Genomic DNA, 13,905 nt, shown 5'->3' on the forward strand with positions numbered 1-13,905 from the left:
TCCTATGATTACATTGTAGATGAGACAAAGTGAATATGAGTGATGAGAAAGAGGTGTGTCTCTAAAGAACACTTTGGTTTTCCTTTCTGGCCTGGGTCAGAGTGAAGAAGTGTGCACATTATCTAGGGTGGAAGAAGGCAGTGGTGATTTTCCAGGAAGGACAGAGGAAGTCGTGGGTCATGCGTGTGCAATTGGAGAAGATAATACTGAGTTCAGGTTTGATGAAGATTCAGCATTGATTCATGCTTCCTCTTTTATCCGTAATTCATCTTTTTTTTGATTAGTCTAAAAACTCCCAAATTCACAACATGGACTTTAATGTCTGTGTTTTAGATCTTCAGCTAAGGAGTCACTTTCCTAACCATCTGTTTCACCTGCTTACCTGCATGGAATATGCTGTTCCCTATCTCTGCTACAAAACTGAGAATGCTATTTTCACAGGGGACTCTGGAACTGATGTCAGGCCTTAAAGATATTTTTCACGATGGCTTACCATCCAAATGGAAGTGAAAGTTTTGAGGGCTATTGAACAGTAAATGTTCCCCATGTATCACATTACAAAACACAGACCTGAGTTAAAGAATTTGGTGTCCACTTGCTGTGAAAATGTAGTGTTCAATTGTCCAAAAAGAAAAGTCAAATCTATACCTGTAGTAAGATATTCTGGTACTTACAGAGAACTATATAAAACAGTCAGTGACAGATGCTGATGAAATATTTTTTACGTATATATTTAATACTGCTTTTGAGATAGCACGTTCATCTCTCTTTTTTATGTACCAAGGTATGTTGGCACACAATACTGTATTGGCTTCAGGTGTACACCATAGCGATTTGACACTTACTGCATACCTTGCAAACTAGTCACCACTACAAGTCTAGTTACCATCTGTCACCTTACAAAGTTAATGCAGTAGTATTGACTATATTCCCAGTGCTGTACATCATATCCCTATGACATTTATTTATAACTGCAAGTTTATACTTCTTAGTCCCCTTCACCCATTGTGCCCACTACCCTCCTCCCCTCTGGCAGCCACCAATCTTTTCCCTGTATCTGTGAGTCTGGATTGTCTTTTGTTTTGTTTGTTTGCTTGTTTTGGTTCTCTAATTAGATCTCACGTATAAGTGAAATCATTTGATAGTTATCTTTCTTTATCTGACTTATTTCACTCAGCGTGATATCCCCAAGGTCCAACCATGTTGTTGCAAATGGCTAGCTTTCATTCTTTATTTATGGCTGAGTCGTATTCTATTGTATATATACGCCACATCTTCTTTGTCCATTCGCCCATCAATGGACACAGGTTGTTTCCATAACATGGCCATTTTACATAATGCTGCAATAAACATAAGGGTGCATGCATTTTTTTCAAATTAGCACTTAATATTTATAATATAAGTATCAAGTAGTGGAATTGCTGGATCACATGGTAGTTCTATCTTTAATTTTCTGAGGAACTTCCCTACCGTTTTACCTAGTTAGTGTCTGCACTGACGTACATCCCCACCAACAGTGCACAAGGGTTCTCTTTTCTCCACATCCTTGCCAACACTTGTTATTTCCTGTATTTTTTATAATATCCATTCTGACAAGTGTGAGGTGATACCTTACAGTGTTTTTGATTTGTCTTTTCCTGATGATTTGTAATGTTGAGTATCTTTTCATGTGCTTGGCTGTCTTCTTTGGAAAAAAGTCTACTCAGATCATCTGTCCATTTTTTAAATCAGATTACTTGTTGTTGTTATTGTTGTTGAGTTGTATGCATTCTTTATATATTTTGAATATTAACCCCTTAAATATGATTTACTAATATCTTCTCCTAGTCAGAGGGCTGCATTTTTATTTTGTTGATGGTTTCCTTCATCACACGGAAGCTTTTTGGTTTTGTGTAGTCCTATTTGTTAATTTTTGCTTTTGTTTCCCTTGCCTTTAGACTTAGATCCAAAAAAACACTGCTAAAAATGATGTCGAGGAGCTAACTGCCTGTGTTTTTTTCCTAGGAGGTTTGGGGGTTCATGTCTTACATTTAAATCATTAGACCATTTTGAGTTGATTTTGTACAAGATAGTGGTAAGTTTTATTCTTTTGCATGTAGCTGTCCAGTTTTCCCAGCACCAGTTATTGAAGAGACTGTTCTTTCCTCCATTGTATCTTCTTTTTTAAAAAAATTTTTTGAAGTTTTAATTTATTTTTGAGAGACACAGAGAGACAGAGCACAAGCGGGGGAGGGGCAGAGAGAGAGAGGGAGACACAGAATCTGAAGCAGGCTCCAGGCTCTCAGCTGACAGCACAGAGCCCAACACAGGGCTCAAACTCATGAACTGCGAGATCATGATCTGAGCTGAAGTCAGATGCTTAACCAACTGAGCCACTCAGGCGCCCCCTTCATTATATATTCTTGCCCTGGCTCTTGTTGAATCTTTGTCTACAACACCTGACTTATTCTTGAAATGCCCCCATTCTTGAAGGTGTGCCAAGACTCATTTCAATGTCAATGTCATCCTTTTATCCTTCATTGTGGAGAGTAGTTCCTCTAGTTTCAGGGGTTTTTGTTTGTTTGTTATTTGTTATTTTTTTTCCCCAAAAGGAGACGATCCATATGTAGCTATAGATTTGATGTATTTCTGAGAAGAGGTTCTTCCTATAGAGGATCTCCCTATGTCACCATCTTGGGTTCCTTACATGTTCATCTCTTTTTTCCAACTGTCTTGACTTCTTAGGTTTTATATTATGTCCAGACATACTCAATGGGAGTTATAGGATATTTCAAGGTAGAAGAATGTCATGGACAAAAACCACAAGGTCTTCCTTCACAAATATAACCAAGCAGCCACAAGTCACATATTTATCCCATAGATGAATTATAACAAGGAGTGCTGCTCAATTTTCACTTCAGAGCACAGGTAATATTAAATTAAGAGAAGAGATATGGAATCCAATCCTTGATCTGGATGATTTTGTTTTTTACATCAGTCTCTGCCTTTCTATCAATTCATGACTTCACTTTAAAGAGCTTCACCTTAAAGAGTGTTTATAGAATTGTTGTCTGTACTGTGCCTTCATTAATGCAGAATTCAACAGCAACACAAATATTCCAGATGTCCAGAAAGATTTTTTTAGCACAGACATTATCAGAGAAATGAAATCATCATAAAAGAGAAGATAAAGCTCAAGGTTCAAATATGTGAAAACTACTATGGGTGGAAGGCATCACAGAAATAGGTTGTTTTACAACAAAAGAAAGGTTACAGGATGAGGAAGGAAAAAATCAGTTTCAAATATAAAACCAAGGTTGGGCTTTAAAGAATATGTGATTTGGGATTAAATGTTTTATATTATTTCTTCTGTTTCATCCCTGTTATGTTGGAAATTGTGTTGGGGCACCTGGATGGCTAGGTCAATTAAGTGTCCAACTTTTCATTTTAACTCAGGTCATGATCTTGCAATTTGTGAAATTGAACCCACATCAGGCTCCTTGTTGAAAGGAGGAATTCTCTCTCTCCCTCTCTCTCTGCTCCTCCCCCATTCACACTCTCTCTGACTCTCTCAAAATAAAGAAATCAACTTAAAAAAAAAGTCTGTGTTGAGAAAGTATGTATTACTTTGCTAAATAAAACTATTAAAGTATCATTTCACCCCTCACCCCAAATTTGAGGTAATCTGAAATGTCATCATTAAAAAACAAGTAATATAAAGTCGTCACTACCATACCTAATGGGATCTAAGTTAATGTGTGGTTTTAGTCAGAATACTTTAATCTACAGCTATTATAGTAGGCAACTGTCTTGATTTTCCTCATGATTATATTAATATTGACAATATATCAAAGATATATGTTAATAGCTACGTACACTGAAGCTTTCCTTATCAGAAAAAATTAATATGAATGCCAGAATGTTTATAATTATTTCCCATGGAGTAATGAATAATAAAGGGAAGGAATAATCTTCAATTTATTCAATTATAAGTATGTCTTCTATCATCAAAAGGCAGGCTTGAGAAATATGGATTATTCTCTAAGAGACACACTTTATCTTGAAAAACAAGGAACTTTTTATTGAATTGCAAAATAGATGGACCCAAGAATTACACATGATTGAAGGGAACTTGCTAATTTTTAAGTTATAATGGTGCATAAACTATTTTGTATCTTAGAGTAAATGAAAAGTAAAGCTGTATGAAGACTTTTAAAAAATTAAAGAAATTTTTCCTTGAAAGACTCCACCTATACAAAAGTATATAATTCAGATGTGTACAGCCTGATTATTACAAATGAATACAACTGTGTAACTACCACCAGAGTTAGGACATTACCAGTAGCTCCCTAACATTTCCCTTCTAATATATGTCCTTTTGTCCTACTTGAGGTAATTACTTTCCTGACTTCTAACACCATGTATTAGGATAAATATGTTTGCCTTTAAAAATAAAATAGAACTCTACTTCATGATTTTTCTTTTTTGTCTTCATCTTTTGTCCTAGCTCTTTTTTATGTATGGAATGAATCTATGTTGTTGTATGTAGCAGTAGCTACTTTGCTGATTTTTGTATTTTTGCTGGTACCTGTTAATCCTTGAATGACTATATAAAGATTTTTGTTGTTGTTTGCTTTGTTTTGTTTTGTTTTATGTTGATGGGCATATAGAATGCTGTCAACTTAGTTGTGCTCTCCCTCCCCAATTCATATGTTGAGGCTTTAACAAGCTTTAACTTCCTAGAACTGTTTCTGGAGATAAGATCTTTAGGAGGTAGTTAAGGTTAAATGAAGTTATTAAGGCTGGGACCCCAATCTGATAAGACTGTTACCTATGTAAAAAGGAAGAGGGGAGCCTGGCTGGCTTAGTCAGTAGGGCATCCAGCTCTTGATCTTGGGTTGTGAGTTTGAGTCCCATGTTGAGTGTGGAGATTACTTTTAAAAATTAAATAAAAAGAAGAGGAAGAAACCTCTCTCTGTCTCTGTCTCTCTCTCTGTCTCTCTGTCTCTCTCTCTCTTTCTGTGTCAAATAAGGACACAACAAGAGAATTATCTGCAAGCCAGGAAGAGAACTCTCACCAGAAACCAAAGCCTGTCTAAACCTTGACTTGAACAGTCCACACTCCATAACTCTGAGAAGATAAATTTCTCTTGTTTAAGCTACCCAGTCTATGTTATTTTGTTATGGTAGTAAATAGGAATATGGTAGTTTGAGCAAACTGAAACAGACATATAGATTGTTTTTAATTGGGAACTATTTAAAATAATCGTGTCATAGACATTCTTAACATTTCTTGTCCTTTGGAGCATGTATGTGTACATTTCTGTGGTGTATATATCAGAGGGTATGCATATGCTCACAGTTGATAGATAATAACAGGTGTTCCAAATAATTTTGAACTCCCTTTATTAACATGTGTTAACAGTTCCAGTTTATCTGCATTTTAATCAGAACTTATAAGTGACAGTCTCCTTAATTTAAGCTATTTTTGGTTTGTTTGTAGTGGAGTCTCCCGTGACTTATAGATTGAAACACTTATTAATGATTATGGGTTATTTGGGTATCATTTTACCTGAGGTTTCTATTCAGTTTTTCAACATTTCTTTCTATTGGATTATTATTTAATGATTTGTAATATCGTTTTGGTATTCCTTTTATTTCTTGACAAATATATTTTCCTAAAGACCTTCTGATATTGCCTCATATATTTTAAAGTAATGGATGCTTAAAGTAAGTACTAGCAGCTCCTGGTATTTGGTTGTGTGTACAGTGATGGCATGAACAAATTAGTTTGGGTATTCACTTGAGAACAAAACAGGCCAATGGTATCCTTAAGGTGGAGAAAATATTCTTTATTTAGCAAATGTCTAATGTGAGGAAAAAAGTTCTACCTCTACACACAGGTGGAACACCTGTGATGCCTGGCTGCACATCTGATACTTTATAAAAAAGGACACCCCAGGACTCATTTATTTCCACTTCAAAACAGTCATTCTTGACAAAAACTCATCCAGCAATGCTTAGTAATGGTCTCTTTTCCTTGCATGACAGTTATCAACTCATTGAGAGAGAGAAGGTATTAAATGAGAACTCTTTCACATACTTTATAATGAAATAGGAGTAGGTTAAGGTATTTGCTCCAGTAAAATTTATTAACATATCAGAATTTATGTCTGGAACCAGATGTTGGAGATTGAGAATACATACTGGTTTTTGTTGTTGTTGTTGTTGTTTGTTTTGTTTTTGTTTTGTTTTGTTTTTTGTTGTTGCTGTTGATTTTTTTTTTTTTTTACAGAAAAATGAAACTTTACTCTCAGAAAAAATAGACTGAAAGGAGTTCATTCAGGACCAAACTTTCCTGGGTTTTAAATATATTATTCAATCAAAGCTTGTTATAATCATTATGTATGTTCCTGAAAATAGGACCTATTTCTGCTGAGCTCTCACTTTGAAAGATAAGCTGATGGGTAGAAAACTATGCAAATTTTTCAAAATTATATGAATTATTCCTGTAGGCTGAATTTTAGAGTAACAAAGATTTTCCTGTTTCATTGAAGGCTAAAAAAAAAAAAATTAAACATTGCAGAAGTCTTTTGAAAACACTTCTATCTGATGAACTTACAATCAACATAAAGATTTTTAATTATTTTCTTCCTAAAATAGTCAATAACCAGGTAACGTACTTTGTGAAGATGAATTACTTGGATCGAAGACAAAGAAAATAATTCTACCCTCTGTCAATGCAAAGAATCTTGGATGGGGTGCCTCCGTGGCTCAGTCAGTTAAGCATTGGACTCTTGATTTCAGCTCAGGTCAAGGTCATAGTCTCACAGTGGAGAGACAAAGCCCTGCCTTGGGGCCCACACTAGGCATGGAGCCTCCTTAAGACTCTCTCCCTCTCTGTCTGTCTCTCCCTTACTTGCACTCTCTCTCTCTAAAATCAAAAACAAAAACAAAAACAAAAACAAAAAAAGAAACAAAAAAACACGAAGAGTATTGGAGATTGTTGGTATTCCTTGACCCAGGATAGTCAACATCTGACTGTAGGAGCTGTGAAGTTTCTGATTTTGTTTACCAGATCTTACCTTTGAGAACCAGAGAGTTTAACAATAATTACAGACAAAACCAAATGCTGAAATGATTAGATTTCAAAGTACTATTATTTAATATGCTAAGTCAAAGTTCCCACCATAATTTAATTTTTATGATTATCTAGTAAGTTATTGTGAAAAAGTGAGTCTTCATAATGAATACTTTATATTAAAAAATTAATATTTATACAATGAAATAAATTGCATAATAGTTGGCATTTATGTTTTCATGTAAACATGTAGATGAAAAAGTTCCATTACATTAATAGTATTACATTCTTGATTCCTAAAAGTAGAGAAGAAATGAATCTAATTAATATATATATATATATATATATATATATATATTTGAGATTTGTAGAGTGAATTACTTTTTATATGGGAAAATTTATGCTACTGATAACATTTTAGAGATATGTATTATTGCACAAGGTTTTAGGATTCTGTAAAACCATCTTATAAAAGATACCATCTTATAACTAGGTTCTTTGGTATACTACTATGGAGAAATAATAGATGGAATTTACAAGGACTGATCCTGCATTATGCTACTAGAACAAATAGCCTTACTTAGGTTTAGAGTTTGGATATCACAGCTTTGTTTGTTTGTTTTGTTTTTTTTAAGTTATTTATTTATTTATTTATTTATTTATTTATTAAGAGAGTGCAATTAGGGGAGATGTAGAGAGAGAGGGAGAGAGAGGATCTCAAGCAGGCTCTGAGCTGCCAGCACAGGAGCCCAAGGGCTCAGAGCCCAACTCAGGATTCAAACTCAGGAAGTGTGAGATCATGACCTGAGCCCAAAAAAGAGTCAGATGCTGAACCAACTGAGCAGGTGTCCCTGTTGTTTGATTTAATAGGAAAAAAACTTGTAGGAAAAAACTTTTGCATGAATTACAATACAACCTATTTTTCAGGGTCAGTCAGAAAGCAGAGTTCAGGTAAAGGTTGCTTTTATCTGCTCTTACTGCATTTTGTCTGGAAGTTCCATGTTGTCCTTGATAACTTGAGAACCTCTTTTTAAAAGCATATATTTTGGGGGCGCCTAGGTGGCGCAGTCGGTTAAGCGTCCGACTTCAGCCAGGTCACCATCTCGCGGTCTGTGGGTTCGAGCCCCGCGTCGGGCTCTGGGCTGATGGCTCGGAGCCTGGAGCCTGTTTCCGATTCTGTGTCTCCCTCTCTCTCTGCCCCTCCCCCGTTCATGCTCTGTCTCTCTCTCTGTCCCAAAAATAAATAAAAAACGTTGAAAAAAAAATTTTAAAGCATATATTTTGAAACCAGTACCTCACGGATAAGAAGAAAAGTGAATGAGCTGCAAAGTTTATCTAAGGCTGGGTTTAAGGATAGTTAAATACAAAAATAAAAACAAAAACTAGTCCACAGGACACTGGTTGACACATTTCTGTTCTCTTAATATTTTTTTTCCAAACAAGAGAAGTCTAGCACTCAGACATTTTGGAGCATAACAATAAATGAATAAACCATACATGCTTTTTTTTTCATTCTGAACATTTCTAGAACTTTTCCTAAAGACTCATGTGCCATGAGATCCCAAGCAAATTCTTCCCGACGGGAGAGTATATATGGTTCAAATGAGTTGCTATTGGGATTTTAAAATATTTCGGCACAAGGTCAAAACTATGATTCCAGTATTCACTCCTGACAAGATTTTACCTATCTTCTGCTCCCCCGTTCCGAAAGGATTGGCACTTTTGAAAACTTAAACTAAAAGATACAATAACATTTCAATTGTTTCATGCTCCATTGTTTTCTAAAAGTGGCTATCTCTACATGGAGGCAGAAAGATAATCAAAGAGGAAGACAGAGTAGGGAATGCTGTTTTGAAATTGTAGACATCATGATAAAGCATCGCCATGCATGATGACCCCTACCATATTCACAAGAAATACTTTTATAAGTTGAAGAAACTACCTTGAAGGCTCCCTGCTGATTGAATTCCAAAAAAATACATAGCACATTTGTAACCAGGATAAAAAATGTACAACCAATTAGGGGAACAAACATAATTCTGGGGAAGAGATAAACTAATTTCATAGAGCTAGTTTTCTAAATTCAATGTTTATATTCCAAATTTTGGGCTTTTAATTCAAAGGAAAATATACATTATATATAATATATATGTTTAATTTGTTAAATCATGGTTGTTCACGTATATATGTATACATATGAAGTATATGTAAATATCTGATTTGTTACAGCATGGGTGTTTTGATGGCAAACTATAGATTAGGGAAGAGGGAAGAAGTTATTATTGTAGATTGCCATATCTTTGAAAAAGAGTGCTCAGAAAGACAGGGATTTTTGCCTCTGGTCTGTTAAAGGGACAATTCCAGAGAGGATCAAGAGCAAGTCTGTGCCTGTCAGGGGGAAATTGGAAAGCAGAGTTAATCATTTTGGGAAGTCTCAAAACAGCCTAGAAAAAAAATTGCAAAATAAATCTCAAACAGATTGTGTCCAAGAGAGAAATTCCACACCTATAATGAAAAAGTTTTGTTTCAGTAGCTAGTGCATTTATCCTTTTTTATTAAAATTGATTATCTTATTTTTTTTAAGTGAATGAAGGTTTCAGGTATTTTTCTGCATTGATTCCTTGGTGAAAGTACTTAGTTCTACTAGATCTAGTTGAGTCTTTCATATTGCTATTGATCAATAAATACATTGGGATGAAATCAGTCATCTAAACTTCTCTAGACAGGTATTTATCTACCAAATTACATAGGACAAGTAACCTTTAAATGATTTAGCAAATTGTAGTTTATCATATTCAGTAATATGGATTAGTCTTCTGGTAATATCAGTTCAAACTTTCCTCATTTCCTTTTAAAACTTAACCATTTAACTGTAGATTTGGACTGGTCAAAATAATTTGCATGTTTTTTTTTTTTTTAAATATTATATGAGTTCTGCTCCATTGCATAGCACTTATGATGAGATGAAATAAGAGTATGGAGTCAAAGTTTTAAACATGTTTCAGCAAAAGGAATAGTAAAGGTGTAAGAATTTAACCCTTCTATTTTCAGAAATACTACTGGAGGAAAAGGCATTGTTTTAAAGATAATAATGGTGGCTACTGTTTATTTACTGTTTATGGAACCACAGGCACTGTATTAATCTTTTTATTTCTATAAGTTAAATTTACCTGCAAACAAAAACCAGAAATCCATATGAAGAACTTCTGTGATTATCTCCACTTTACATATGAGACATTTGAAACTCAGAAATCTTAATAAATGGGCTAATGATTATATATCCTGCTACTGGCAAAATTAGCAGTTCTAGGTAATTCTGATTCAGTTCTGCCCAAGGACAGAAGCAGACAGTGAGCACACACGCATAGTTAAAAATAAGGTACCCAATTTTGAGCTAACTACTCACCTTAAACCAACAAAAGAGAAGGATAAGGGATAAAGGACTAGGGAAAACTAACTGAACTGTCATTTCTTAGAGCGAGGACTCTTCTCTGAGCTTGGAAGCTGGTTACAGCAGATTAATGTCTACATGTAATATTTTGAAGGCTAAGGATTCTCTTTAGATGGAGAGTGTCGTCTTCAGTTCTGTGATACGGGTGATGATTTTTCTGGCTGTATGTTTTGTATCTCACCCTTCAGTCCCTGGTTCTCGGGAGTTCATATTCATGAACACTATCCTCCATACTTTCCTTTTTCCAACTCAAAGGACCAGAAAGAATGGTTAATAACAAAAGAAGACAGAAAACAAGTCATGAACAAGAGAAGAAGCTAATCACACACGCCTTTTCCATCCCAGCACCTCCTCTAACTCATACCGTATTTTTAAAGGAGAACAGATGTTTTTGGTGAAGTTTAGACTTTGATTAATATATTACTAGACATTTTAATTTCTCAAATGAAACTACTTTTGTTGTTTGAGATGACTAGAAGAAATTTGGTTATCTGTGCGTCCAGAAAATTCAGAAGTTCTGCTCAAAAATTCATCCAAATAATGAGAGTGAACTAGCCTAACAGATTGGATTTGGACAAGCGGTATAAGCAGGAAAGAATAAAGTTGATTTTGTTGTAAACAGCAATCCCTCTTGAAACATCCAGCATTATATGCATGAATGATCTAGTATCTTCATGGATCTTGATATATAGACAGATACCATGCATGCTAACCATTCATTAAAAATATTAAATAACTCCCTGGTATTATCAGGTAGTATGTTTGGCCCTGGGGATATAATAATAAAGAGAAAAACAGATATGAATGAATCAGGCACACACGAAATATAAAGGTATAACTGTGATTTTGTTATATCTTGCCTATAATATAGGGGTTTAACCTGTTCTTGTTCATTATTCAAGGCATCCCTGAATATACCCTGAATATATCCCTGAATATATTCCTGAACCATACCATGTTTTCTCTCTCACAAGTGAAATGACTGTCAGATATGGAGAACTAAAAATAAAATTAACTCCAAAATCTTTCCTTTGTCAGAGGCTCTTTTTCTCTTTGCCTGTTAATTAGATTAATGAGATGGATGATCTCAGATTGCACCGTGTTCAGAGACCTTTCTAATCATTCAATAAACATGACTCTGGACAATAGCAATTAGAAATGTAATTGTCATTTCTATTATAAATGATATGATAATTATATATTGAAAAAGTTATATACTGGCCTCCTCTACATTCTTTTGTTATTTTCTAACTTCCATCTACCCATTAGTAGTATAAAAAATTAAAGAATACCTAGGCTGACAGTTTTGCAAAGCAGAATAAAGGGAAAATGTAGCTACAATTTTTCCTGTGGTTTTTTTTTGTCACCATCTTTTTAAAATGACAAGGAAGGATTTATTGAAGTTTTGAAAAGTGAAAGGGAACTTTGGAGATTTATCAAATGGGGAGCGAGCTATTTGAAGAGTGGAAAGAAAAATGGTGGTTATCTTGGGAGGTGTTTACAGAGAAGATCCTCAGAGCTCAGGGATACATACATCAAATACATTGGTGGTTTAGGAATTGCTGAAAATAGAATATTACTACTATGCAACCTAAGATAATAGGTACATTAATTATCAGTAGGAAAGAGCAAAGTCTATTGTCCCCGATGTGATCTTAAACCTACTAATTTTTGTTTAATCTGTATAATCAGGCTTTTAAACTCTCACCATATATTTAAGGCATATCTAATCTGCTCAAGTTTAGGGCATATTAAATCATTGAGATGCCATTTCTCATTGCTTACAGAAAAAAAAAAAGAAAGAAAAGTATAGAAAAAGATTCTGAGTGTACTATTAGAAATAAATCAACACTCAATTAAATTCTCAAGACATACAAAACACAATCAATCCATCCATAATGATATAACACCATTTCAGGAGTGTGATTCATTTCTTATAATAATAAAAATCCCAGTGAATGGTACATGGCCAAGGTGGTTTGAGTGCTATTTTTTTATATCTAGTAAATTAAGATAAAAATAGCATATCAAATTCTCAAATATTTATTGTTACAAACAAGTGATTAGAACCTGATGACTGAGAATCTACCTCTCTGGATAAGTCTCCTGTTTTTTAGTGACAGCAGACCCTACCCCCTGCTGAGATTCACATATCTGTAATAAGTTGTTACCTCCATAGCATTATTACCGATCAAATAAAATGTACTTCATATAAAGGCACACCTTGTAATTTATGTATTTTAATATTAACACACAATGTATATATACAAATATTAAATATTTAAATATTTAATATATGCACAATATGATAATAATTCCAACAAGCTTTTATTAAATTAAATGGAATGTTTTGTTGTTAATCATCATATAGTTGTGTTCAAGTAAATAATGCAATATATAGCTTAGTTAAAATTACCCTATAAAGACATCATTTTGTGAGGAAGTTTGCCTATCCTTACCCATGAGAATAACAATTTTGAGTGACATAAATAACATCATTTTAAGGAACAAAAATTCATCCTATTGAAGCATTAAAATCCCAGATTTAGTGAAAATGACAAAAGGATTTGTATCTGAATCTGAAATAAAAACATTTTAAGAGATATCCACTCCCAGTTTATCCTTATTGGAGATTTGATGATGACCATTATCCAACATGACTAAGAAAACAGTGTTAGTGACTAGTGTCCTTGGCTTTCCCAACTCTTAATATTTCTTTTTTTTTTTTTTTAATACGGAACACTTCACGAATTTGCGTGTCATCCTTGCACAGGGGCCGTGCTAATCTTCTCTATATCATTCCAATTGTAGTATATGGGCAGCCGAAGCGAGCACCGGACTCTTAATATTTCTGATCACATGGCAGCTTGCCCCATTTCCATCCTACTGGGGTATCACAGTCCCACTTATAGGCCCTCAGTATGGCTAAGTACATTGTGTGTGTATATACATATTTCTATAGTGAGAATGTCTAATATATATGTAATAGGTACCCACAGGAAAAGGAACAAATGAACGGTGCAGAAGTATCTGAGAAGAAAGTAACCGAAAATTTTCTAAAACCAACAAGTCATTAAGCTACAGATCTAAGTTCTAAAAAAAACAAATCAGATATATAAAAAAGAAAGAATGAAAAACTAAACCATATATAGACACATCATAAGACTACTGTTAAAAAACATGACAAAGGGAAAATCTTAATAGTAAATGGGTGTATTATTTACCACCAAATCAATGAGTACTTCCAAAGGAATGATCATTTGATTCACAACTAACTTCTTAACAAAAGCAGTATAAGCTCAAAGACAGTAGGCTGGTATTTTCAAACTGTTGAATAAGAAGAACAAGAACTGCCATCTTAAAATTGTGTGCCCGTAAAATAGTTTTCAAAAAT

At 34.3% G+C, this 13,905-nt stretch overlaps 1 non-coding gene across 1 annotated transcript; it reads right to left on the minus strand.

Moving 5' to 3' along the window:
* Positions 1-13,239: 13,239 nt before the first annotated feature.
* Positions 13,240-13,346, minus strand: LOC131484136 (U6 spliceosomal RNA). The gene has a single exon (XR_009248046.1). It is a non-coding gene; the product is annotated as a U6 spliceosomal RNA (small nuclear RNA).
* Between the last annotated feature and the right edge of the window lie 559 nt (positions 13,347-13,905).

The sequence above is a fragment of the Neofelis nebulosa genome, chromosome 8, assembly GCF_028018385.1.
Source record: "Neofelis nebulosa isolate mNeoNeb1 chromosome 8, mNeoNeb1.pri, whole genome shotgun sequence".
Taxonomy (NCBI): domain Eukaryota; kingdom Metazoa; phylum Chordata; class Mammalia; order Carnivora; family Felidae; genus Neofelis; species Neofelis nebulosa.